The following is a 26,800-nucleotide window of genomic DNA, read 5'->3' as shown; positions in this document are numbered from 1 at the left end:
CAGTGGTGCTGGCCTCCAGGTGACTACCACACACAGTGGTGCTGGCCTCCAGGTGACTACCACACACAGTGGTGCTGGCCTCCAGGTGACTACCACACACAGTGGTGCTGGCCTCCAGGTGACTACCACACACAGTGGTGCTGGCCTCCAGGTGACTACCACACACAGTGGTGCTGGTGACCTCAGTGGTGCTGGCCTCCAGGTGACTACCACACACAGTGGTGCTGGCCTCCAGGTGACTACCACACACAGTGGTGCCCTCCAGGTGACTACCACACACAGTGGTGCTGGCCTCCAGGTGACTACCACACACAGTGGTGCTGGCCTCCAGGTGACTACCACACACAGTGGTGCTGGCCTCCAGGTGACTACCACACACAGTGGTGCTGGCCTCCAGGTGACTACCACACACAGTGGTGCTGGCCTCCAGGTGACTACCACACACAGTGGTGCTGGCCTCCAGGTGACTACCACACACAGTGGTGCTGGCCTCCAGGTGACTACCACACACAGTGGTGCTGGCCTCCAGGTGACTACCACACACAGTGGTGCTGGCCTCCAGGTGACTACCACACACAGTGGTGCTGGCCTCCAGGTGACTACCACACACAGTGGTGCTGGCCTCCAGGTGACTACCACACACAGTGGTGCTGGCCTCCAGGTGACTACCACACACAGTGGTGCTGGCCTCCAGGTGACTACCACACACAGTGGTGCAGCACTGGAGACACAGCAGACTCCTGTTTGGTTTTCCCACGGGGGGCCTCTGAGGAGAAAGGGAGAGAAACAGCCAATTCAGGAAAGTTGACCTCCCTCAGGGAAATTGGTTTGGCCATATTAACATGTTTAAGGTACATTCAGTCACACAATGATGCATCTCAATTAAAATATTGCACAGTGAAATATTGACCAATAGGTTGAATGTTGACACAGCCTTTAATGTTTATCACAACCTCATGGAGATCATTTAGTCAGTTTCCATTTCCAACAGATACACATGTTGTTGCTTTGTCTCTTCTGGGTCTCATTTTCCACAAACACAGAACACAAATGCTAAATGACTAGAATGTAAATGTACCCAGTTAACATGTATACACACACACACACACACACACACACACACACACACACACACACACACACACACACACACACACACACACACACACACACACAGAGAGAGAACACAGTGGAGTACAGAACGTAGCGAGCCAAAGCCAACAGACAGGGTGATAGTGAGTGTTTATAAGTGTTTATAAAAGTGGCAGCAATATAAACCATTACTAATGCATGCTGGGATCTATTTTCCCCTTTCTCTTTTGTTCCTCTCTGTTTTGTAGCATTGGAGGGTCATTAGAGACGAGCACAGCTTGAGATCTGTAAAACCAGTGTATATGGAGATAGTCTAGTTCACACTGCATTATCCTTACCTTAAAACACTGTTGGAATCACCAAGTTTATCAACCCGTTTTGGAAACTCAACAAGGAAGTCTTTGTGTCTTTTCTTTTTGTTTAGGTGACGATTTATTTTACTTGTAAAAAAAGATATATACTTCACCCCGCTGACAAATCATTCACAACCCCAGAGGCAGAACTGTCACGGTGACATGTGTATGAATTAGGATTTCCTGAAATATCACACTCCGTTATTGTAGAACCCCTTGACGACGCTGTAAAAACAATGGATACAGCATGTTTATTTCCACACGTTGTTGACTTGGACTCTGTCTTTTCATCCAGTGTCCCACGAGGGACTATGGGACGGTTGGTGCTGGATGGGTTCTGTGGTGCAGTCTCAAATGGCACCCCCTATTCCCTATCATAGGACACTACTGTTAACCAGAAGCCTATGGGCCCTTGTCAAATGTAGTGCACTAGAAAGGGAATAAGGTGCCGCTTGGAACACGTACATGGCTGTAGGGTTTTATAATTTATTCTTTGGTGGGTTGATTTTAACACATGTTTAAAACCCAGCTGCCATGAAGGAGCACTGCACAATGTTTCTTCAGGCTCACATGAATACAATAGACTCTATGACTCAACTCCTAACTTACTGCAGATATTGTTTTTAGTCACAACCAGTTTCCCCTTCTACCTTGTGTGGAAAGCAGCCAGCCAGCCAGCCAGCCAGCCAGCCAGCCAGCGCAGTAAGTCAACAGGGGATTCAGTGAGAGACAGTGATATGGTTATGCATGTTTTTTCAAACACAGACACATAGAAACCGTAGTGACACCCACCTATCCATCGTCATGGCTACGTCTGAAATGGTACCCAGTTCCCTACATAGTGCACAACCTTTGACTGGAGCCCAAAAGTAGTGCACTAGCCTATTTAGGGGATGGGTAGCCATTTTGGACACACTCATAGACATGGAAGTGACCCACCCATCCATCGCCCCCCTGCTCCTCTCCTCCCATCCAATCCTCTGTTCTCCCTCTCTCCTCCTCCTCTCCTCTTCTCCCATCCAACCCTCTGCTCTCCCTCCCTCCTCCTCCTCTCCTCTCCTCTCCTCCCATCCAATCCTCTGTTCTCCCTCTCTCCTCCTCCTCTCGTCTTCTCCCATCCAACCCTCTGCTCTCCCTCCCTCCTCCTCCCCTCCTCTCCTCTCCTCCCATCCAACCCTCTGCTCTCCCTCCCTCCTCCTCCCCTCCTCTCCTCTCCTCCTATCCAACCCTCTGCTCTCCCTCCCTCCTCCTCCTCTCCTCTCCTCCTATCCAACCCTCTGCTCTCCCTCTCTCCTATTCCTCCTCCCCTCCTCTCCTCTCCTCCCATCCAACCCTCTGCTCTCCCTCCCTCCTCCTCCCCTCCTCTCCTCTCCTCCCATCCAATCCTCTGCTCTCCCTCCCTCCTCCTCCTCTCCTCTCCTCCTATCCAACCCTCTGCTCTCCCTCTCTCCTATTCCTCTCCTCTCCTCCCATCCAATCCTCTGCTCTCCCTCTCTCCTCCTCCTCTCTTCTCCTCCCATCCAATCCTCTGCTCTCCCTCCTCCTCCTCCTCCTCTCTTCTCCTCTCATCCAATCCTCTACACTTCCTCTCTCCTATTCCACCAGTCAGAACAGACAGAACAGAGTCCACATCCTGCCCGGATTCCAGAACTTCCAGAATCATAAATGAGTGGAACCATAGAACCCCTTGGTGATGTCATCTTTCAGAGTTCTATTGAGTCCACTTAACCTCCTACATGAACCTCTTTATTCCTGCCTCTCTGCTGCGCAGAAGACTGTCACTACGTTGTGGGGGTGAAGGGGTGGGGAGGATGGGAGGTTAAAGGGTTATGTAAGGAGAATCTGGTCAGTTCTCTGAGGTCGAGAGTTAGGACAGAAGATGCTTTGAGTTCTGATGTTTAGTTAGATGCAGAAACAGAAGGTGTTCATGGTGGGTCTGAGGTGTCAGTATGACAAGGCTCTCACGCATTCTCATGGTCTCATGGATTACGTCCCAAATGGCACCCTATTCCCTTTATAATGCACTACTACCCATAGCGCTCTGGTCAAAAGTAGTGCACTATATAGGGTGTAGGGTGCAATTTGGGAACAATCCTTGGACAGATTTACCAGCGAGGCTGATGCCAGACAACTGGAGAAATATCTCCCGGCACCCAAGAGACTAATAGACATGTTATTGTTCATACTATTTCCATTAACAAGTAGGTTTGTCGACGACTGATGATTTTGTGAGGAGAAAACACTGTGGGATGGTTGGTGCTTCTGTGTGCCAAAAGACAGCTACAACCTATGCATTAGTTCCAACTGGGTTCGAACCCAGGGACCTGCGGGACTTTGTTAGTCCGTGGAGCTAAACACTTGCTTGGGGAGCTAACGCAAGTCTTCAGGTCTCAGACAAGGTAACTCAACAAGTGTGAATCTCTGTTAGATAGATAGGACAGTGGGGAAATAGAGAGAGAGGTTGTGTCAAAGGGCAGTAGGCCCGGATGGGAACCTATGACCACTCTGAAGACGAGGCTGTGGCAGGACCGCTAGAACAGCCAGTCCACTTCCTGTCTCTTTCTCAGCTTTAATGACATTCAGTTGTCTTGTCAATCAAACCGATACTGTCATACTATTACCAGGCTATTACCATTTATTCTGTGCTGTAAGGAAAAGTGCTACCAATACTCTATAGATCAACAAGCAATGAAGACAGCATGACAGCTATCAGTGTTGTCTTCACGGTTTGAAATAATCAGCACTGAGTGTGATTGGCTGGAAAAGGAGTGAAGGAGATAGCAACAGCAACAGCAGGAAACAGAGACTAGTGATAAAAGCCTTTCAACCTTGTTTTATTTGGCCATACGGAAAACAGAATAGGGTTGAAACGAGAGTCGTCGGTAAGACAATCTGATAATGCTCCTGCTGCACAGTGGCCTGTCCCATTGGTCCTCCTGGTGGGAGTTTTCCTCCTTCTCAATCTCACCATGGAACTTCTGCTGAGTAAGAAACATTTATTTCAGCCACACAGGCAGAGACACACAGGGCCTGAAGAGCATCCTGGGAGTAATAGTGTAGGTAGTGGCTCAGCAACCTCATCCTCTAGAAGACCTTTGATCATGTGGTTTTACACACTTTATTCTGCAGACCAGTCATAGTCCACAGACCGCAGACCCCTGCTGAGGCTCAGACCACTGACAGCCTATTCATCTACAGTCCCTATGCTCACTGAGTAATCATCTTAATGCTATCTTAGTAACAGCTGCTATTTCCCAATGGACCGGAAGGTTATTACAGGGTGATCTGACTTATTCTATACCAACTACTTGTTTACAATATTACGGGATTTCAATAAATGACTGTTACATTCAGCTTTTATTTTATTCACAATTCCAAATTGGTTTTATGCTCTTTACTTGTTGATTCGTTCCACTCAATGTTGTTCTCACATGCAGGTTGCAGAGGAGGTTGCAGAGGCCAGTGCACATGTCAGCATGAGGAAGCTCTGTCTAGGAATGCCATCTGCAGCGTTGAGAATGTTGAGGATGAGAATGTTCCGCCCACTGGTTCTGGAATCCAGCCCATGATTCTAACATTCTGATCCACGGTAGAAAAGGGAAGCCATTTTGGTCAGGGAGTTGGTCAGTGCTGTGATAAGATATCATGGAAAACAATGAATTCATAGATCATCTGAATAGTATGTTTAATGACTAGCTAGCCTGCCAGTTTAAGTGGAATGATTCAAATGAACTGCCAATACACCAACATTCCATACAAACAATGTCTTCAATTCACAGCCCAGACTGGTCTCATAGACTATACGTAACATAGTAAACGTAAATATGCCAACACTCAAATGAGTATGATATATTACGTTTGGTATGGTTCATAAGATAGCAGGTTACTTAAGGCAGAAATGAAAGGAGAGAGGGAGGGTGGTATTGGACATCTGAACCTTGTTGTGCTTTAAAATGGTTGAAAGTACAGTGATTAACACATGTAGATAACAACATACTTTTCAACCAAATATTATCCAAATATCTACATTGAAATGACACAGTGTGCCCAGTGGGATGCCTCTAACATCATTCATTCCAATTAGACTGGGATTTCTCCCTGAGCAATATGGCTGCCATTATCATACCATTCTAGAACACTGAACGTTGATGACATAGTAATTGAAAGGGATCTCTATATGGACAGCCAATAGGTTTCATATGAACATGGAGCCATACTTATAATGGCTTTGGGTATGTTGGCTCTTAAAGCACTGCGTTGGCATGTAATGTATGCCTGTGTCTATGCGTGACAACCTTACAAAAGACATCCTCGATTTCATTCTGGAGATTCATTCCAGTTCTATTACTGGAAATCACCATGATAGAGAACAGCTAAACTCATGCAATATGCTTCATAGCAAAGTGCATAAGATCAGTCATTTTAGGAGCTGGGGGGGGGGTTGTCATTGCTAATAGAAATGTGTTCTGATATGACTTGGCTGTTTAAATGAAGAACACATGTAGACGCTACCGTATGAATGTCAGGTAATATATCCTACCTGTGGAGGTTAGAGGCTGAATGTCAGGTAATATATCCTACCTGCAGAGGTTAGAGGCTGAATGTCAGATAATATATCCTACCTGCAGAGGTTAGAGGCTGAATGTCAGGTAATATATCCTACCTGCAGAGGTAAGAGGCTGAATGTCAGGTAATATATCCTACCTGTGGAGGTTAGAGGCTGAATGTCAGGTAATATATCCTACCTGTGGAGGGTAGAGGCTGAATGTCAGGTAATATATCCTACCTGTGGAGGGTAGAGGCTGAATGTCAGGTAATATAGCCTACCTGTGGAGGGTAGAGGCTGAATGTCAGGTAATATAGCCTACCTGTGGAGGGTAGAGGCTGAATGTCAGGTAATATATCCTACCTGCGGAGGTTAGAGGCTGAATGTCAGGTAATATATCCTACCTGCAGAGGTTAGAGGCTGAATGTCAGGTAATATATCCTACCTGTGGAGGTTAGAGGCTGAATGTCAGGTAATATATCCTACCTGTGGAGGGTAGAGGCTGAATGTCAGGTAATATAGCCTACCTGTGGAGGGTAGAGGCTGAATGTCAGGTAATATAGCCTACCTGTGGAGGGTAGAGGCTGAATGTCAGGTAATATATCCTACCTGAGGAGGTTAGAGGCTGAATGTCAGGTAATATATCCTACCTGTGGAGGGTAGAGGCTGAATCTGCGGAGGTTAGAGGCTGAATGTCAGGTAATATATCCTACCTGCAAAGGTTAGAGGCTGAATGTCAGGTAATATATCCTACCTGCGGAGATTAGAGGCTGAATGTTCAGGTAATATATCCTACCTGCAGAGGTTAGAGGCTGAATGTCAGGTAATATAGCCTACCTGAAGAGGTTAGAGGCTGAATGTCAGGTAATATATCCTACCTGCAGAGGGTAGAGCCTGAATGTCAGGTAATATAGCCTACCTGCAGAGGGTAGAGCCTGATTGTCAGGTAATATATTCTACCTGCAGAGGTTAGAGGCTGAATGTCAGGTAATATAGCCTACCTGTGGAGGGTGGAGACTGAATGTCAGGTAATATAGCCTACCTGTGGAGGGTAGAGGATGAATGTCAGGTAATATAGCCTACCTGTGGAGGGTAGAGGATGAATGTCAGGTAATATATTCTACCTGTGGAGGGTAGAGGATGAATGTCAGGTAATATATTCTACCTGCAGAGGTTAGAGGCTGAATGTCAGGTAATATAGCCTACCTGTGGAGGGTAGAGGATGAATGTCAGGTAATATATTCTACCTGCAGAGGTTAGAGGCTGAATGTCAGGTAATATAGCCTACCTGCAGAGGGTAGAGCCTGATTGTCAGGTAATATATTCTACCTGCAGAGGTTAGAGGCTGAATGTCAGGTAATATAGCCTACCTGTGGAGGGTGGAGACTGAATGTCAGGTAATATAGCCTACCTGTGGAGGGTAGAGGATGAATGTCAGGTAATATAGCCTACCTGTGGAGGGTAGAGGATGAATGTCAGGTAATATAGCCTACCTGTGGAGGGTAGAGGATGAATGTCAGGTAATATAGCCTACCTGTGGAGGGTGGAGACTGAATGTCAGGTCATATAGCCTACCTGTGGAGGGTGGAGACTGAATGTCAGGTAATATAGCCTACCTGTGGAGGGTAGAGGATGAATGTCAGGTAATATAGCCTACCTGTGGAGGGTGGAGACTGAATGTCAGGTAATATAGCCTACCTGTGGAGGGTAGAGGATGAATGTCAGGTAATATAGCCTACCTGTGGAGGGTGGAGACTGAATGTCAGGTAATATAGCCTACCTGTGGAGGGTGGAGACTGAATGTCAGGTAATATAGCCTACCTGTGGAGGGTGGAGACTGAATGTCAGGTAATATAGCCTACCTGTGGAGGGTGGAGACTGAATGTCAGGTAATATAGCCTACCTGTGGAGGGTGGAGACTTAATGTCAGGTAATATAGCCTACCTGTGGAGGGTGGAGACTGAATGTCAGGTAATATAGCCTACCTGTGGAGGGTGGAGACTGAATGTCAGGTAATATAGCCTACCTGTGGAGGGTGGAGACTGAATGTCAGGTAATATAGCCTACCTGTGGAGGGTGGAGACTGAATGTCAGGTAATATAGCCTACCTGTGGAGGGTGGAGACTGAATGTCAGGTAATATAGCCTACCTGTGGAGGGTGGAGACTGAATGTCAGGTAATATAGCCTACCTGTGGAGGGTGGAGACTGAATGTCAGGTAATATAGCCTACCTGTGGAGGGTGGAGACTGAATGTCAGGTAATATAGCCTACCTGTGGAGGGTGGAGACTGAATGTCAGGTAATATAGCCTACCTGTGGAGGGTGGAGACTGAATGTCAGGTAATAGAGCCTACCTGTGGAGGGTGGAGACTGAATGTCAGGTAATAGAGCCTACCTGTGGAGGGTGGAGACTGAATGTCAGGTAATAGAGCCTACCTGTGGAGGGTGGAGACTGAATGTCAGGTAATATAGCCTACCTGTGGAGGGTGGAGACTGAATGTCAGGTAATATAGCCTACCTGTGGAGGGTGGAGACTGAATGTCAGGTAATATAGCCTACCTGTGGAGGGTGGAGACTGAATGTCAGGTAATATAGCCTACCTGTGGAGGGTGGAGACTGAATGTCAGGTAATAGAGCCTACCTGTGGAGGGTGGAGACTGAATGTCAGGTAATATAGCCTACCTGTGGAGGGTGGAGACTGAATGTCAGGTAATAGAGCCTACCTGTGGAGGGTGGAGACTGAATGTCAGGTAATATAGCCTACCTGTGGAGGGTAGAGGATGAATGTCAGGTAATATATCCTACCTGTGGAGGGTGGAGACTGAATGTCAGGTAATATATGGAATGGAATAAATGGAGTCAAACATGCAGTTTATATGATGTGTATGATACCGTTCCATTTACTCCATTCCAGCCATTACAATGAGCCCGTACCTCCTATAGCTCCTCCCACCAGCCCCCACTGGTCAATATGTGATCATAGGAGATAAACAACACATTAAAAGTTAATGAAGCAAGTCAAAGTTTGAACACAGCTACTCACAGGTTGATTTGCTGTGAGGCCTTGTGTCTCTGCACCTAAAGAAGTCGGGACGTTCCTCTCCTGGGTCTGTTGCCTCATCATCCAAGCCTTGTTTCACAGTGTGTTCAGTGGACCAGGATGTGAACCAGATGATTCTACACATCTCCCCCACTACCTCTCATTCTGTTTACTCAACTCCTCTCTCTCCATGTTAGCCCCTACTATAACAGAGAGATGGGCAGATGGTTTCTATTTCTCTATAGTGCTCTTACCCCCCCCCATCGCAACTTGAAACATTGTTGTAAAAAAGACAGGGGCATTGCTTCCACATCTAACAGCTTGTCAGATCTAGTAACTCAAGTGAGCTCCCTTAGAGTGGCTGAAACTGGTGCCAACTGACGTAGCCTAGTATCCTTCAACCCTTACAACAACAAAAACACATTTGCAGTTTCACATGTGAAAATGCCTGTTTTCACATGTTGAGCTTCAATTTCACAAGTGAAACCATATTTTCACATGTAATTCAATTTCTAGTTCACATGTGAACACCCCCTTTTTTCACATGTAAGGAGAATGACGTGATTTCACCTCACGTGTGATTTATAGTTTCACGTGTGACATTTTCAGTTTCACGAGTTAAAAACGTTCACATGATCAACACAAGGTCTCATGAGCTTAGTTCTACTGCCGTAGGGGAGAGTGGGGTAAGTTGAGTCATTTTGGGAATTCAGTTCTACTGCCGTAGGGGAGAGTGGGGTAAGTTGAGTCATTTTGGGAATTCAGTTCTACTGCCGTAGGGGAGAGTGGGGTAAGTTGAGTCATTTTGGGAATTCAGTTCTACTGCCGTAGGGGAGAGTGGGGTAAGTTGAGTCATTTTGGGAATTCAGTTCTACTGCCGTAGGGGAGAGTGGGGTAAGTTGAGTCATTTTGGGAATTCAGTTCTACTGCCGTAGGGGAGAGTGGGGTAAGTTGAGTCATTTTGGGAATTCAGTTCTACTGCCGTAGGGGAGAGTGGGGTAAGTTGAGTCATTTTGGGAATTCAGTTCTACTGCCGTAGGGGAGAGTGGGGTAAGTTGAGTCATTTTGGGAATTCAGTTCTACTGCCGTAGGGGAGAGTGGGGTAAGTTGACTCATTTTGGGGAAATCAGTTCTACTGCCGTAGGGGAGAGTGGGGTAAGTTGAGTCATTTTGGGAAATTCAGCATCACTACGTCAAGAGAAATATAGTGTTCTCTCGTACAAAGATGTCTACATATATTTCAGGATGTTGTGTATCTCTGGGAAATGATCAGAATGAATGTAAACGTTGCAGTTTTGAAAACATAGCGTTCTCTTAGTACAACTTGATCATAGGGATAGGGTAAGTTGAGCAGCATTGGGGTAAGTGGGTGAAGGTGTCCTGTGGATTTTGTTTTCACACGAGGGAAAAACATGTGAAATATTAACGTGTGAACCTTGTCTGACTAACGTGTTTGACTCATGAAGAAAAAAAAGAAAGAAAAAAATCACGTCAACATTTTCTGTGACTTTGTTCACTGATAAATCACATTCACACGTGTCTGAAAACCACCGTTTTTTAAACGTGATTTAAAAAAAAAATGAATTGCAAGAGAAACTATACTTTCAGTGTAGTTATCCTGAAATGCTTAGATGATGACTTAGATGATTTGACATAAGGACCAAGGTCAAAAACACAGTGACTAAAGCAAGTCTGGTGCCAACTTGAACTTACAGTATGTAGTAAATGGAGTAAGAATTAGAATTTAAAAAGGGAACCCAGTGCCAACTTGAAGTTAGTATCCTTCAGTTAAGTTGCCCGGAAAACGCTCCATTTAAGTACAGACGATGACTTGGGAAAAGTTGTAAGTCTATAATGGTATTATTAAAAGAACACAGTCAGAAACACCACAGTGACTCTGTGGAAAGTGTTGTGACTTAACAACTGGCTAAAAGTATTGTTTTGTCCATTGTTTTGTTTAGCAACAGTGCAACAAGGAGGTGCTTTCCAAGGTCACTTTCCCATAATACACTAGTGCTATTGTTGTGTCTGTGCGTGCTTCATTAGATGCCACATTGAATTATTTACTGACTCTTATTTTGTCATTCCCTCCCGTTATCTAGTCTGCATCCCAAATGGCACCCTATTCCCTACCTAGGACCTTATGGGCCCTGGTCTAAAGCAGTACACTACAGGGAAGAGTGTGTCATTTGAGACATTTACACTGTAAAGTGGAGGTCCAGACAGTTCATATAATAAACACTGGGTGGGTTTTGTAGATTTGAAGATCTAATCCATTTGACCGTGACTATGAAGGTAATCTACCTGGAATGTAAGAGGAATCAGATTACCATTAACAGGAACACGCTCCGAGGTTCGGTCGTTTCTGTCTCTCTCTGAGATTTCCTCCATTGATCTGAGAACCGATACCCTCAGATCGTGTCCCAAATGACACCCTGTTTCATATATAGGGGGCTACTTTTGACCAGGACATGTAGGCCTCTGGTTAGAAGTAGTGCACTTATGTAGGGAATTGGGTGCCGATTGGGACGCAACCTCTCATTTGGCCACAGACCAGCACTCAGTGGCTGCCTGGGTTTCATATGCTGTTTTATAGACGGTTTCATGACGAGGGCAGAATAGACTTGTCTATCCTCTGACATGACTGTTTACAACATTTCAGATAGGATTATTGATGAGATCATTGAAGGACGTTGTAGTTCTGCAGTAAAACAGATCCCATGAGCTCAGAAGAGAAAAGTCCCATGGTTCAACTAAACCCCTTGGAACAAACCATTGTGATAATAAAATGCATTATTCATTCAATCATACAAATGTGGAAATATGAGTTGAGTGCTTTCTCAAATAGAACCATCCCCTCTTTGTAGTGCACTGTAAAGGGAATGGGGCGCCATTTAAGACACAACCCCTGTGCCTCTTATCTTTCCACCAGAGTGGAAGTGTTTCTTCCTGAAGGTGAGACTAGTGACTTACTGTTGATTCTCCCCTGGTCTCCCAGGTCTCCAGACTGCTGCTGTTTCATCCTGAAGGTGAGACTAGTGATTTACTGTTGATTCTCCCAGGTCTCCAGACTGCTGCTGTTTCATCCTGAAGGTGAGACTAGTGATTTACTTTGATTCTGTTGATTCTCCCTGAAGGTGGTCTCCCAGGTCTCCAGACTGCTGCTGTTTCATCCTGAAGGTGAGACTAGTGATTTACTGTTGATTCTCCCAGGTCTCCCAGGTCTCCAGACTGCTGCTGTTTCATCCTGAAGGTGAGACTAGTGATTTACTGTTGATTCTCCCCTGGTCTCCCAGGTCTCCAGACTGCTGCTGTTTCATCCTGAAGGTGAGACTAGTGATTTACTGTTGATTCTCCCAGGTCTCCAGACTGCTGCTGTTTCATCCTGAAGGTGAGACTAGTGATTTACTGTTGATTCTCCCAGGTCTCCAGACTGCTGCTGTTTCATCCTGAAGGTGAGACTAGTGATTTACTGTTGATTCTCCCAGGTCTCCAGACTGCTGCTGTTTCATCCTGAAGGTGAGACTAGTGATTTACTGTTGATTCTCCCAGGTCTCCCAGGTCTCCAGACTGCTGCTGTTTCATCCTGAAGGTGAGACTAGTGATTTACTGTTGATTCTCCCCTGGTCTCCCAGGTCTCCAGACTGCTGCTGTTTCATCCTGAAGGTGAGACTAGTGATTTACTGTTGATTCTCCCAGGTCTCCAGACTGCTGCTGTTTCATCCTGAAGGTGAGACTAGTGATTTACTGTTGATTCTCCCAGGTCTCCAGACTGCTGCTGTTTCATCCTGAAGGTGAGACTAGTGATTTACTGTTGATTCTCCCAGGTCTCCAGACTGCTGCTGTTTCATCCTGAAGGTGAGACTAGTGATTTACTGTTGATTCTCCCCTGGTCTCCCAGGTCTCCAGACTGCTGCTGTTTCATCCTGAAGGTGAGACTAGTGATTTACTGTTGATTCTCCCAGGTCTCCAGACTGCTGCTGTTTCATCCTGAAGGTGAGACTAGTGATTTACTGTTGATTCTCCCAGGTCTCCAGACTGCTGCTGTTTCATCCTGAAGGTGAGACTAGTGATTTACTGTTGATTCTCCCAGGTCTCCAGACTGCTGCTGTTTCATCCTGAAGGTGAGACTAGTGATTTACTGTTGATTCTCCCCTGGTCTCCAGACTGCTGCTGTTTCATCCTGAAGGTGAGACTAGTGATTTACTGTTGATTCTCCCAGGTCTCCAGACTGCTGCTGTTTCATCCTGAAGGTGAGACTAGTGATTTACTGTTGATTCTCCCAGGTCTCCAGACTGCTGCTGTTTCATCCTGAAGGTGAGACTAGTGATTTACTGTTGATTCTCCCCAGGTCTCCAGACTGCTGCTGTTTCATCCTGAAGGTGAGACTAGTGATTTACTGTTGATTCTCCCCTGGTCTCCCAGGTCTCCAGACTGCTGCTGTTTCATCCTGAAGGTGAGACTAGTGATTTACTGTTGATTCTCCCCTGGTCTCCCAGGTCTCCAGACTGCTGCTGTTTCATCCTGAAGGTGAGACTAGTGATTTACTGTTGATTCTCCCCTGGTCTCCCAGGTCTCCAGACTGCTGCTGTTTCATCCTGAAGGTGAGACTAGTGATTTACTGTTGATTCTCCCCTGGTCTCCCAGGTCTCCAGACTGCTGCTGTTTCATCCTGAAGGTGAGACTAGTGATTTACTGTTGATTCTCCCCTGGTCTCCAGACTGCTGCTGTTTCATCCTGAAGGTGAGACTAGTGATTAACTGTTGATTCTCCCCAGGTCTCCAGACTGTTGCTGTTTCATCCTGAAGGTGAGACTAGTGATTTACTGTTGATTCTCCCCTGGTCTCCCAGGTCTCCAGACTGCTGCTGTTTCATCCTGAAGGTGAGACTAGTGATTTACTGTTGATTCTCCCCTGGTCTCCCAGGTCTCCAGACTGCTGCTGTTTCATCCTGAAGGTGAGACTAGTGATTTACTGTTGATTCTCCCCAGGTCTCCAGACTGCTGCTGTTTCATCCTGAAGGTGAGACTAGTGATTTACTGTTGATTCTCCCCTGGTCTCCCAGGTCTCCAGACTGCTGCTGTTTCATCCTGAAGGTGAGACTAGTGATTTACTGTTGATTCTCCCCTGGTCTCCCTGGTCTCCAGACTGCTGCTGTTTCATCCTGAAGGTGAGACTAGTGATTTACTGTTGATTCCTCCCTGGTCTCCAGACTGCTGCTGTTTCATCCTGAAGGTGAGACTAGTGATTTACTGTTGATTCTCCCCTGGTCTCCCAGGTCTCCAGACTGCTGCTGTTTCATCCTGAAGGTGAGACTAGTGATTTACTGTTGATTCTCCCCTGGTCTCCCTGGTCTCCAGACTGCTGCTGTTTCATCCTGAAGGTGAGACTAGTGATTTACTGTTGATTCCTCCCTGGTCTCCAGACTGCTGCTGTTTCATCCTGAAGGTGAGACTAGTGATTTACTGTTGATTCTCCCCTGGTCTCCCTGGTCTCCAGACTGCTGCTGTTTCATCCTGAAGGTGAGACTAGTGATTTACTGTTGATTCTCCCCTGGTCTCCCAGGTCTCCAGACTGTTGCTGTTTCATCCTGAAGGTGAGACTAGTGATTTACTGTTGATTCTCCCCTGGTCTCCCAGGTCTCCAGACTGCTGCTGTTTCATCCTGAAGGTGAGACTAGTGATTTACTGTTGATTCTCCCCAGGTCTCCAGACTGCTGTTGTGTCCTGCTGTGAAGCTACGTAGGAGCTAGCTAGGAGAATACATAGCCTACGTACACCCTCCACAGGATGTGTCTCTGTCTCCTCACCCCAAACAAAATCACCTCTCCTCTGCTGTCACCCTAACTCAGGAGGCTTGTGATGAACTGTCTCCTCACCCTTCCTCACCTCTCCTCACCCTAACTCACCCTAACTCAGGAGGCCTGTGATGAACTGTCTCCTCACCCTCCCTCACCTCTCCTCACCCTAACTCACCTTAACTCAGGAGGCCTGTGATGAACTGTCTCCTCACCCCTCCTCACCCTCCTCACCCTAACTCACCTTAACTCAGGAGGACTATGATGAACTGTCTCCTCACCCCTCCTCACCCTAACTCACCCTAACTCACCTTAACTCAGGAGGACTATGATGAACTGTCTCCTCCTCCCTCCTCACCCCTCCTCAACCAAAGCCAACTACTCCCCCCAACCTCCTGTGTGTGTGTGTATGTGTGTGTGTCTGCTTGGGTCAGTCAACCCCCGGTCAGACTGGAAGACTCCGTTTGGAGCTTTCCTTTTCCCTTCCTTCTTCTCTGCCTTCCTCCTCCTCCCTCATCTCTCCTTCTCTTTCCTCCTCCTCCCTCATCTCTCCTTCTCTTTCCTCCTCCTCCCTCATCTCTCCTTCTCTTTCCTCCTCCTCCCTCATCTCTCCTTCTCTTTCCTCCTCCTCCTTCATCTCTCCTTCTCTTTCCTCCTCCTCCCTCATCTCTCCTTCTCTTTCCTCCTCCTCCCTCATCTCTCCTTCTCTTTCCTCCTCCTCCCTCATCTCTCCTTCTCTTTCCTCCTCCTCCCTCATCTCTCCTTCTCTTTCCTCCTCCTCCCTCATCTCTCCTTCTCTTTCCTCCTCCTCCCTCCTCTCTCCTTCTCTTTCCTCCTCCTCCCTCATCTCTCCTTCTCTTTCCACCTCCTCCCTCCTCTCTCCTTCTCTTTCCTCCTCCTCCCTCCTCTCTCCTTCTCTTTCCTCCTCCTCCCTCCTCCCTCTCCCTTCTCTTTCCTCCTCCTCCCTCATCTCTCCTTCTCTTTCCTCCTCCTCCCTCATCTCTCCTTCTCTTTCCTCCTCCTCCCTCATCTCTCCTTCTCTTTCCTCCTCCTCCCTCATCTCTCCTTCTCTTTCCTCCTCCTCCTCCCTCCTCTCTCCTTCTCTTTCCTCCTCCTCCCTCATCTCTCCTTCTCTTTCCTCCTCCTCCCTCATCTCTCCTTCTCTTTCCTCCTCCTCCCTCCTCTCTCCTTCTCTTTCCTCCTCCTCCCTCATCTCTCCTTCTCTTTCCTCCTCCTCCCTCCTCTCTCCTCTCTCCTTCTCTTTCCTCCTCCTCCCCTCCTCCTCTCTCCTTCTCTTTCCTCCTCCTCCCTCCTCTCTCCTCTCTTTCCTCCTCCCTCCCTCCTCCTCTCCTCCTCTTCCTCCTCCCCTCCTCCCTCCTCTCTCCTCTCTCCTTCTCTTTCCTCCTCCTCCCTCATCTCTCCTTCTCTTTCCTCCTCCTCCCTCCTCTCTCCTTCTCTTTCCTCCTCCTCCCTCATCTCTCCTTCTCTTTCCTCCTCCTCTCTCATCTCTCCTTCTCTTTCCTCCTCCTCCCTCATCTCTCCTTCTCTTTCCTCCTCCTCCCTCATCTCTCCTTCTCTTTCCTCCTCCTCTCTCATCTCTCCTTCTCTTTCCTCCTCCACCCTCATCTCTCCTTCTCTTTCCTCCTCATCTCTCATTATGAAAACTTAGCGACACAATGGTAGAGATTAAATGAGCTGGATGACAAAGCAAAAATATCGTTTTCCAAATTTGAGCAAATTTATTACAATTTTTAAAAAACTGAAACATCACATTTACATAAGTATTCAGACCCTTTACTCCGTATTTTGTTGAAGCATCTTTGGTAGCGATTACAGCCTCGAGTCTTGTTGGGTATGACGCTACAAGCTCGGCACACCTGTATTTGGGGAGTTTCTCCCATTATTCTCTGCAGATCCTAACAAGCTCTGTCAGGTTGGATGGGGAGTGTCGCTGAATACAGTGGGGCAGAAAAGTATTTAGTCAGCCACCAATTGTGCAAGTTCTCCCACTTAAAAAGATGAGAGGCCTGTAATTTTCATCATAGGTACACTTCAACTATGACAGACAAAATGAGATGGAAAAAAATCCAGATAATCACATTGTAGGATTTTTTATGAATTTATTTGCAAATTACAGAGAGAACTTGCACAATTGGTGGCTGACTAAATACTTTTTTGCCCCACTGTCGCTATTTTCAGTCTCTCCAGAGATGTTCGATCGGGGTCCAGGCTCTGGCTGAGCCACTCAAGGACATTCAGAGACTTGTCCCGAAGCCACTCCAACATTGTCTTGGCTGTGTACTTAGGGTTGTTGTTTTCATCAAGCATCTCTCTGTACTTTGCTCCGTTCATCTTTCTGTCGATCCTGACTAGTCTCCCAGTCCCTGCCGCTGAAAAACATCCCCACGGCATGATGCTGACACCACCATGCTTCACCGTAGGGATGGTGCTAGGTTTCCTCCAGACATGATGCTGACACCACCATGCTTCACCGTAGGGATGGTGCTAGGTTTCCTCCAGACATGATGCTGACACCACCATGCTTCACCGTAGGGATGGTGCTAGGTTTCCTCCAGACATGATGCTGACACCACCATGCTTCACCGTAGGGATGGTGCTAGGTTTCCTCCAGACATGATGCTGACACCACCATGCTTCACCGTAGGGATGGTGCTAGGTTTCCTCTAGACATGACATTTGGCATTCAGGCCAAGAATTGAATCTTGGTTTTATCATACCAGAGAATCTTGTTTCCCATGGTCTGAGAGTCCTTTAGGTGCCTTTGTTTTGTATTTTTCTCCCAATTTCAATTATAATCTTGTCTCATCGCTGCTCGGGAGGCGAGGGTCGAGTCATGCCTCCTCCGAAACATGACCCGCCAAACCGCGTACCATCGGATTCTTGGTCACTTCCCCGACCAAGGCCCTTCCCCCCTGATTGCTCAGTTTGGCCCGGGGGCTCAAGGAAGAGTTTTGGTTCCAAACTTATTCCATTTAAGAAGGAAGAGGCCACTGTTCTTGGGGACCTTCAATGCTGCAGAAATGTTTAGGTACCCTTCCCCAGATCTCCCTTCGACCTCATGGCTTGGTTTTATGCTGACAGTCACTGTCAACTGTGGGGCCTTATATAGACCGGCTTGTGCATTTCCAAATCATGTCCAATCAATTGAATTTACCACAGGTGGACTCCAATCAAGTTGTCTAAAAATCTTAAAGATGATCTATGGAAACAGGATGCGACTGAGCTCAATGTTGAGTCTTATAGCAAAGGGTCTGAATACTTATGTAAGTAAGGCATTTCTGTTTTTTATTTTTACATTTGCAAAATTTTCGAAAAACCTTTTCGAAATGCGTCGTCATTAAGGGGTGTTGTGTGTAGATTGATGAGTAAAAAAATGTATTCATCCATTTTAGAATGGCTGTAATGTAACAAAATGTAGAAAAAGTCAAGGGGTCTGAATACTTTTAGAATGCACTGTATCCGTCCTGTATTCTGTTTCAATCAAAGCACATTCTGCCTCGTGCGCTGTTGAGTTTATGCCACATTATAATCTTTTGGGATTATTCAACTAACCATTATAAAATCTCAGAAGAAATTAGTTTTTGTTGTTGTTTTTGTTGACTAACATTAAGGTTATACTATCATTGTGATCTTCCAAGACATTGGTTCAGCTTTGATCTAACTTTACTAAACCAGCACCATTGTGCTCCGTGGTGCTCCGTGGTGCTTCGTTGTGCTCCTACAGCACCACACCCTGCCGTCCGCTGCATCGACTGAGCAATTGAATCATGACCTACTCTTGCTGAAGAAATGAGAGACCATGTGTGACTGTTTTAAGAAAACCTCAATATGCCTCCCGAGTGGCACAGCGATCTAAGGCACCACATGGCAATGCTAGAGGCATCACTACAAACCCGGGTTCGAGCCCAGGCTCTGTCGCAGCCAGCCGCGACCGATGAGGCAGCGCACAATTGGCCCAGAGTCGTCTAGGTTAGGGGAGGATTTGGGCAGCCGGGATGTCCTTGTCCCTTCGTGCTCTAGCGACTCCTTGTGGCGGGCTGGGCGCATGCACGCTGAATCGTGTCGCCATTTGTATGGTGTTTCCTCTGACGCATTGGTGCGGCTGGCTTCCGGGTTAAGCAGACAGGTGTTAAGAAGCGTGGTTTGGCGGGTCAAGTTTCGGAGGACGCATGACTCTACCTTCACCTCTCCCGAGCCTATTCGGGAGTTTCAACGATGAGACACGATCGTAATTAGATCACAATTGGGTGTCATGAAATTGGGGGTAAAAAGAAATACCCTAGTTGATCAGTAAAATCTATGGGGAAGCTCAGAAATCCTCTATGTCCCCTGAATCATAAATCATACCGATCAGTTTGTGCTTCATTACAACCAACATTCACCAGTTCAGATTTATGTTCGCTAAGTGCCATCCCCTTCCTTATACTTTAGAAACATGATTTTCTTGAAATGTCTCTGTGGGACTCGCTGAGTGGGTCCAGACCATTCTGAACCAATTAATGGCAGGGAGGGGTTAGTACAACATCGCTGGCACTACACGACTACAATACTGAACATCTGTTGGCAATAGAGAGTAGAACTCAATAAATAAATCAAAGCCTTCCCCTCGTTCCCTGGGACATCCTTGTCTTTCAGAAGAGGTTTCTATTTGGGTAACGGTGCCAGAGATTAGAGGAAAAACTACTTTTTAATGCATTTTTTCATGGAGTATGTCCCAAATGGCACCCTATTGTCTATATAGTACACTGCTTTCTACCTATGGGCCCTGGTCAAAAGAAGTTCACTAGAAATGGAATACGGTGCTCAGCTCAGCTCCTGCTACCTTTAGCCTAGTCTCATAGCTAGCTAGCTAGTGGATGCTAGATTTGGTTCTGGGGGGTTTGGTACTATATTGGATGGTGAAAAGGAAAAAGGTCCTTAACTATAATTGCTTTTATTGTGATTATTCTTTTGGAGAAATGAGTGCATGAACTCCTCAGTTGTCGGTAATTAAGCTGAGTAGATTCCAGGGTTTTAGGTTTCTTCTCCCTTAATAAGTGGCTCAACAAACTCCCTACAGGCCTCCCTGCATGTGTGTGTGTGTTTGAGTGCCTCTTTGTGTGTGTGTGTGTGGTTCTCCTTAGTAGTCTCTACGCACCCTGCTGTAACAGAGGTTACAAGTATCAATGGGCCTGGCCAGTCGGCTTACAATAAGCTGCATTAGCTAGTGGTTGATGTTCAACCCTTATACCCCCTCAGGCCCTCTAAATCCACCAGTCAGAGGGTAGTATCTCTAAATCCATCAGTCAGAGAGGGTGGTCTCTGTAAATCCACCAGTCAGGAGGTAGTCTCTCTAAATCCACCAGTCAGAGAGGGTGGTCTCTGTAAATCCACCAGTCAGAAGGTAGTCTCTCTAAATCCACCAGTCAGAGAGGGTGGTCTCTGTAAATCCACCAGTCAGGAGGTAGTCTCTCTAAATCCATCAGTCAGAGAGGGTTGTCTCTCTAAATCCACCAGTCAGAGAGGGTAGTCTCTCTAAATCCACCAGTCAGAGAGGGTAGTCTCTCTAAATCCACCAGTCAGAGAGGGTAGTATCTCTAAATCCACCAGTCAGGAGGTAGTCTCTGTAAATCCATCAGTCAGAGAGGGTAGTCTCTCTAAATCCACCAGTCAGAGGGTAGTCTCTCTAAATCCACCAGTCAGAGAGGGTAGTCTCTCTAAATCCACCAGTCAGAGAGGGTAGTATCTCTAAATCCACCAGTCAGAGAGGGTAGTCTCTCTAAATCCATCAGTCAGAGGGTAGTCTCTCTAAATCCATCAGTCGGAGAGGGTGGTCTCTCTAAATCCATCAGTCAGAGAGGGTGGTCTCTCTAAATCCACCTGTCAGAGAGGGTGGTCTCTCTAAATCCATCAGTCAGAGAGGGTGGTCTCTCCAAATCCATCAGTCAGAGAGGGTGGTCTCTCCAAATCCATCAGTCAGAGAGGGAGGTCTCTCTAAATCCACCAGTCAGAGTGGGTGGTCTCTCTAAATCCATCAGTCAGAGAGGGTGGTCTCTCCAAATCCATCAGTCAGAGAGGGTGGTCTCTCCAAATCCATCAGTCAGAGAGGGAGGTCTCTCTAAATCCACCAGTCAGAGTGGGTGGTCTCTCTAAATCCACCAGTCAGAGTGGGTGGTCTCTCTAAATCCATCAGTCAGAGAGGGTGGTCTCTCTAAATCCATCAGTCAGAGAGGGTAGTCTCTATGGTGTACTAACAGACTCCTGACCTGAGTCAAAGGGAAGATTAAGTAGCATGTTAGGCTACTGATTTCTGTCATTTATTGGCAAAGACACATTGTAACAGCTAATGTGTGTGTGTGTGTGTGTGTGTGTGTGTGTGTGTGTGTGTGTGTGTGTGTGTGTGTGTGTGTGTGTGTGTGTGTGTGTGTGTGTGTGTGTGTGTGTGTGTGTGTGTGTGTGTGTGTGTGTGTGTGTGTCCATCAGCTAGATTATGATTTGAGTATCTCTTGCCTCTTGCAGGCTTTAGACATTGTATTTTTTGAAGCTTGAAGGCTTGTTAGTCAGTTAGAAAAGGTTTAGCATGTTCTCTCTTTTCAAGACTTTGAGTTCTTCCAAGAGCATCAGAAGAACATCAAATCCCATTTGAGCGCTACAGACTTAAACTATGAAAATCCACTCAGTTCCTTACAATATTCCCGAGACGATTACATAACATTCCATCACGATTTTCGTACTATTATGACCTAAGATTACATCACAAATATTCCAAGGATATATTAATGCATTCTGTAAAGAAACATACATTGAATTGAATTTCGTTGACACAATTTATAAATGCTTTATATAGCCTACATAAAGGATTCATAAGCACTACATAAATGCTTCACAAATCATCTATAAGCGTATGTCTACTATGTCTAAATGGTGTAAAGAAAAACATACATAGTGCGTTATGTCACATTTAGGAATTCATCCTACATTGGGAATGGTTATGTCACCCTTTATACACCATTTATAGAGTGTGACATTGGCAGAGGATTTGTGAAGCATTTATGTAGTGATTATGAGACATTTATGTAGTGATTATGAGACATTTATGTAGTGATTATGAGACATTTATGTAGTGATTATGAGACATTTATGTAGTGATTATGAGACATTTATGTAGTGATTATGAGACATTTATGTAGTGATTATGAGACATTTATGTAGTGATTATGAGACATTTATGTAGTGATTATGAGTAGTGATTATGAGACATTTATGTAGTGATTATGAGACATTTATGTAGTGATTATGAGACATTTATGTAGTGATTATGAGACATTTATGTAGTGATTATGAGACATTTATGTAGTGATTATGAAACATTTATGTAGTGATTATGACATTTATGTAGTGATTATGAGACATTTATGTAGTGATTATGAGACATTTATGTAGTGATTATGAGACATTTATGTAGTGATTATGAGACATTTATGTAGTGATTATGAGACATTTATGTAGTGATTATGAGACATTTATGTAGTGATTATTTATGATTATGACATTTATGTAGTGATTATTTTATGTAGTGATTATGAGACATTTATGTAGTGATTATGAGACATTTATGTAGTGATTATGAGACATTTATGTAGTGATTATGAGACATTTATGTAGTGATTATGAGACATTTATGTAGTGATTATGAGACATTTATGTAGTGATTATGAGACATTTATGTAGTAGTTATGAGACATTTATGTAGTGATTATGAGACATTTATGTAGTGATTATGAGACATTTATGTAGTGATTATGAGACATTTATGTAGTGATTATGAGACATTTATGTAGTGATTATGAGACATTTATGTAGTGATTATGAGACATTTATGTAGTGATTATGAGACATTTATGTAGTGATTATGAGACATTTATGTAGTGATTATGAGACATTTATGTAGTGATTGAGACATTTATGTAGAGATTATGAGACATTTATGTAGTGATTATGAGACATTTATGTAGTGATTATGAGACATTTATGTAGTGATTATGAGACATTTATGTAGTGATTATGAGACATTTATGTAGTGATTATGAGACATTTATGTAGTGATTATGAGACATTTATGTAGTGATTATGAGACATTTATGTAGTGATTATGAGACATTTATGTAGTGATTATGAGACATTTATGTAGTGATTATGAGACATTTATGTAGTGATTATGAGACATTTATGTAGTGATTATGAGACATTTATGTAGTGATTATGAGACATTTATGTAGTGATTATGAGACATTTATGTAGTGATTATGAGACATTTATGTAGTGATTAAGAGACATTTATGTAGTGATTATGAGACATTTATGTAGTGATTAAGAGACATTTATGTAGTGGTTATGAGACATTTATGTAGTGATTAGACATTTATGTAGTGATTATGAGACATTTATGTAGTGATTATGAGACATTTATGTAGTGATTATGAGACATTTATGTAGTGATTATGAGACATTTATGTAGTGATTATGAGACATTTATGTAGTGATTATGAGACATTTATGTAGTGATTATGAGACATTTATGTAGTGATTATGAGACATTTATGTAGTGATTATGAGACATTTATGTAGTGATTATGAGACATTTATGTAGTGATTATGAGACATTTATGTAGTGATTATGAGACATTTATGTAGTGATTATGAGACATTTATGTAGTGATTATGAGACATTTATGTAGTGATTATGAGACATTTATGTAGTGATTATGAGACATTTATGTAGTGATTATGAGACATTTATGTAGTGATTATGAGACATTTATGTAGTGATTATGAGACATTTATGTAGTGATTATGAGACATTTATGTAGTGATTATGAGACATTTATGTAGTGATTATGAGACATTTATGTAGTGATTATGAGACATTTATGTAGTGATTATGAGACATTTATGTAGTTTATTAGTGATTATGAGACATTTATGTAGTGATTATGAGACATTTATGTAGTGATTATGAGACATTTATGTAGTGATTATGAGACATTTATGTATTATGAGACATTTATGTAGTGATTATGAGACATTTATGTAGTGATTATGAGACATTTATGTAGTGATTATGAGACATTTATGTAGTGATTATGAGACATTTATGTAGTGATTATGAGACATTTATGTAGTGATTATGAGACATTTATGTAGTGATTATGAGACATTTATGTAGTGATTATGAGACATTTATGTAGTGATTATGAGACATTTATGTAGTTTATGATGATATGAGACATTTATGTAGTGATTATGAGACATTTATGTAGTGATTATGAGACATTTATGTAGTGATTATGAGACATTTATGTAGTGATTATGAGACATTTATGTAGTGATTATGAGACATTTATGTAGTGATTATGAGACATTTATGTAGTGATTTATGAGACATTTATGTAGTGATTATGAGACATTTATGTAGTGATTATGAGACATTTATGTAGTGACATTTATGTATTTATGAGACATTTATGTAGTGATTATGAGACATTTATGTAGTGATTATGAGACATTTATGTAGTGATTATGAGACATTTATGTAGTGATTATGAGACATTTATGTAGTGATTATGAGACATTTATGTAGTGATTATGAGACATTTATGTTTATGTGATTATGAGACATTTATGTAGTGATTATGAGACATTTATGTAGTGATTATGAGACATTTATGTAGTGATTATGTTTATGAGTGATTATGAGACATTTATGTAGTGATTATGAGACATTTATGTAGTGATTATGAGACATTTATGTAGTGATTATGAGACATTTATGTAGTGATTATGAGACATTTATTAGTGATTATGAGACATTTATGTAGATTTTATGTAGTGATTATGAGATGTTTGATTATGAGACATTTATGTAGTGATTATGAGACATTTATGTAGTGATTATGAGACATTTATGTAGTGATTATGAGACATTTATGTAGTGATTATGAGACATTTATGAGTGATTATGATTTATGTAGTGATTATGAGACATTTATGTAGTGATTATGAGACATTTATGTAGTGATTATGAGACATTTATGTAGTGATTATGAGACATTTATGTAGTGATTATGAGACATTTATGTAGTGATTATGAGACATTTATGTAGTGATTATGAGACATTTATGTAGTGATTATGAGACATTTATGTAGTGATTATGAGACATTTATGTAGTGATTATGAGACATTTATGTAGTGATTATGAGACATTTATGTAGTGATTATGAGACATTTATGTAGTGATTATGAGACATTTATGTATTATGAGACATTTATGATTATGAGACATTTATGTAGTGATTATTATGAGACATTTATGTAGTGATTATGAGACATTTATGTCGTGATTATGAGACATTTATGTAGTGATTATGAGACATTTATGTAGTGATTATGTAGTGATTATGAGACATTTATGTAGTGATTATGAGACATTTATGTAGTGATTATGAGACATTTATGTAGTGATTATGAGACATTTATGTAGTGATTATGAGACATTTATGTAGTGATTATGAGACATTTATGTAGTGATTATGAGACATTTATGTAGTGATTATGAGACATTTATGTAGTGATTATGAGACATTTATGTAGTGATTATGAGACATTTATGTAGTGATTATGAGACATTTATGTAGTGATTATGAGACATTTATGTAGTGATTATGAGACATTTATGTAGTGATTATGAGACATTTTATGAGACATTTATGTGATTATGAGACATTTATGTAGTGATTATGAGACATTTATGTAGTGATTATGAGACATTTATGTGTAGTGATTATGAGACATTTATGTAGTGATTATGAGACATTTATGTAGTGATTATGAGACATTTATGAGTGATTATGAGACATTTATGTAGTGATTATGAGACATTTATGTAGTGATTATGAGACATTTATGTAGTGATTATGAGACATTTATGTAGTGATTATGAGACATTTATGTAGTGATTATGAGACATTTATGTAGTGATTATGAGACATTTATGTAGTGATTATGAGACATTTGTAGTGATTATGAGACATTTATGTAGTGATTATGAGACATTTATGTAGTGATTAGAGACATTTATGTAGTGATTATGAGACATTTATGTAGTGATTATGAGACATTTATGTAGTGATTATGAGACATTTATGTAGTGATTATGAGACATTTATGTAGTGATTATGAGACATTTATGTAGTGATTATGAGACATTTATGTAGTGATTATGAGACATTTATGTAGTGATTATGAGACATTTATGTAGTGATTATGAGACATTTATGTAGTGATTATGAGACATTTATGTAGTGATTATGAGACATTTATGTAGTGATTATGAGACATTTATGTAGTGATTATGAGACATTTATGTAGTGATTATGAGACATTTATGTAGTGATTATGAGACATTTATGTAGTGATTATGAGACATTTATGTAGTGATTATGAGACATTTATGTAGTGATTATGAGACATTTATGTATTATGTGATTATGAGACATTTATGTAGTGATTATGAGACATTTATGTAGTGATTATGAGACATTTATGTAGTGATTATGAGACATTTATGTAGTGATTATGAGACATTTATGTAGTGATTATGAGACATTTATGTAGTGATTATTTTATGTAGTGATTATGAGACATTTATGTAGTGATTATGAGACATTTATGTAGTGATTATGAGACATTTATGTAGTGATTATGAGACATTTATGTAGTGATTATGAGACATTTATGTAGTGATTATGAGACATTTATGTAGTGATTATGAGACATTTATGTAGTGATTATGAGACATTTATGTAGTGATTATGAGACATTTATGTAGTGATTATGAGACATTTATGTAGTGATTATGAGACATTTATGTAGTGATTATGAGACATTTATGTAGTGATTATGAGACATTTAT

At 42.8% G+C, this 26,800-nt stretch overlaps 1 long non-coding RNA gene across 1 annotated transcript; it reads right to left on the bottom strand.

The window, feature by feature from the left end:
• Nucleotides 1-6,063: 6,063 nt before the first annotated feature.
• LOC127926622 (uncharacterized) lies at nucleotides 6,064-6,498 on the bottom strand. The gene is made up of 3 exons (XR_008124570.1): nucleotides 6,355-6,498; nucleotides 6,150-6,190; nucleotides 6,064-6,108 (listed from the first exon to the last, which is right to left on the bottom strand). It is a non-coding gene; the product is annotated as an uncharacterized LOC127926622 (long non-coding RNA).
• Between the last annotated feature and the right edge of the window lie 20,302 nt (nucleotides 6,499-26,800).

The sequence above is a fragment of the Oncorhynchus keta genome, unplaced genomic scaffold (genome assembly GCF_023373465.1).
Source record: "Oncorhynchus keta strain PuntledgeMale-10-30-2019 unplaced genomic scaffold, Oket_V2 Un_contig_796_pilon_pilon, whole genome shotgun sequence".
Taxonomy (NCBI): Eukaryota; Metazoa; Chordata; class Actinopteri; order Salmoniformes; family Salmonidae; genus Oncorhynchus; species Oncorhynchus keta.
The sequence above is the reverse complement of the archived record's forward strand: the minus strand, read 5'-3'. Positions and strand labels throughout refer to the sequence as shown.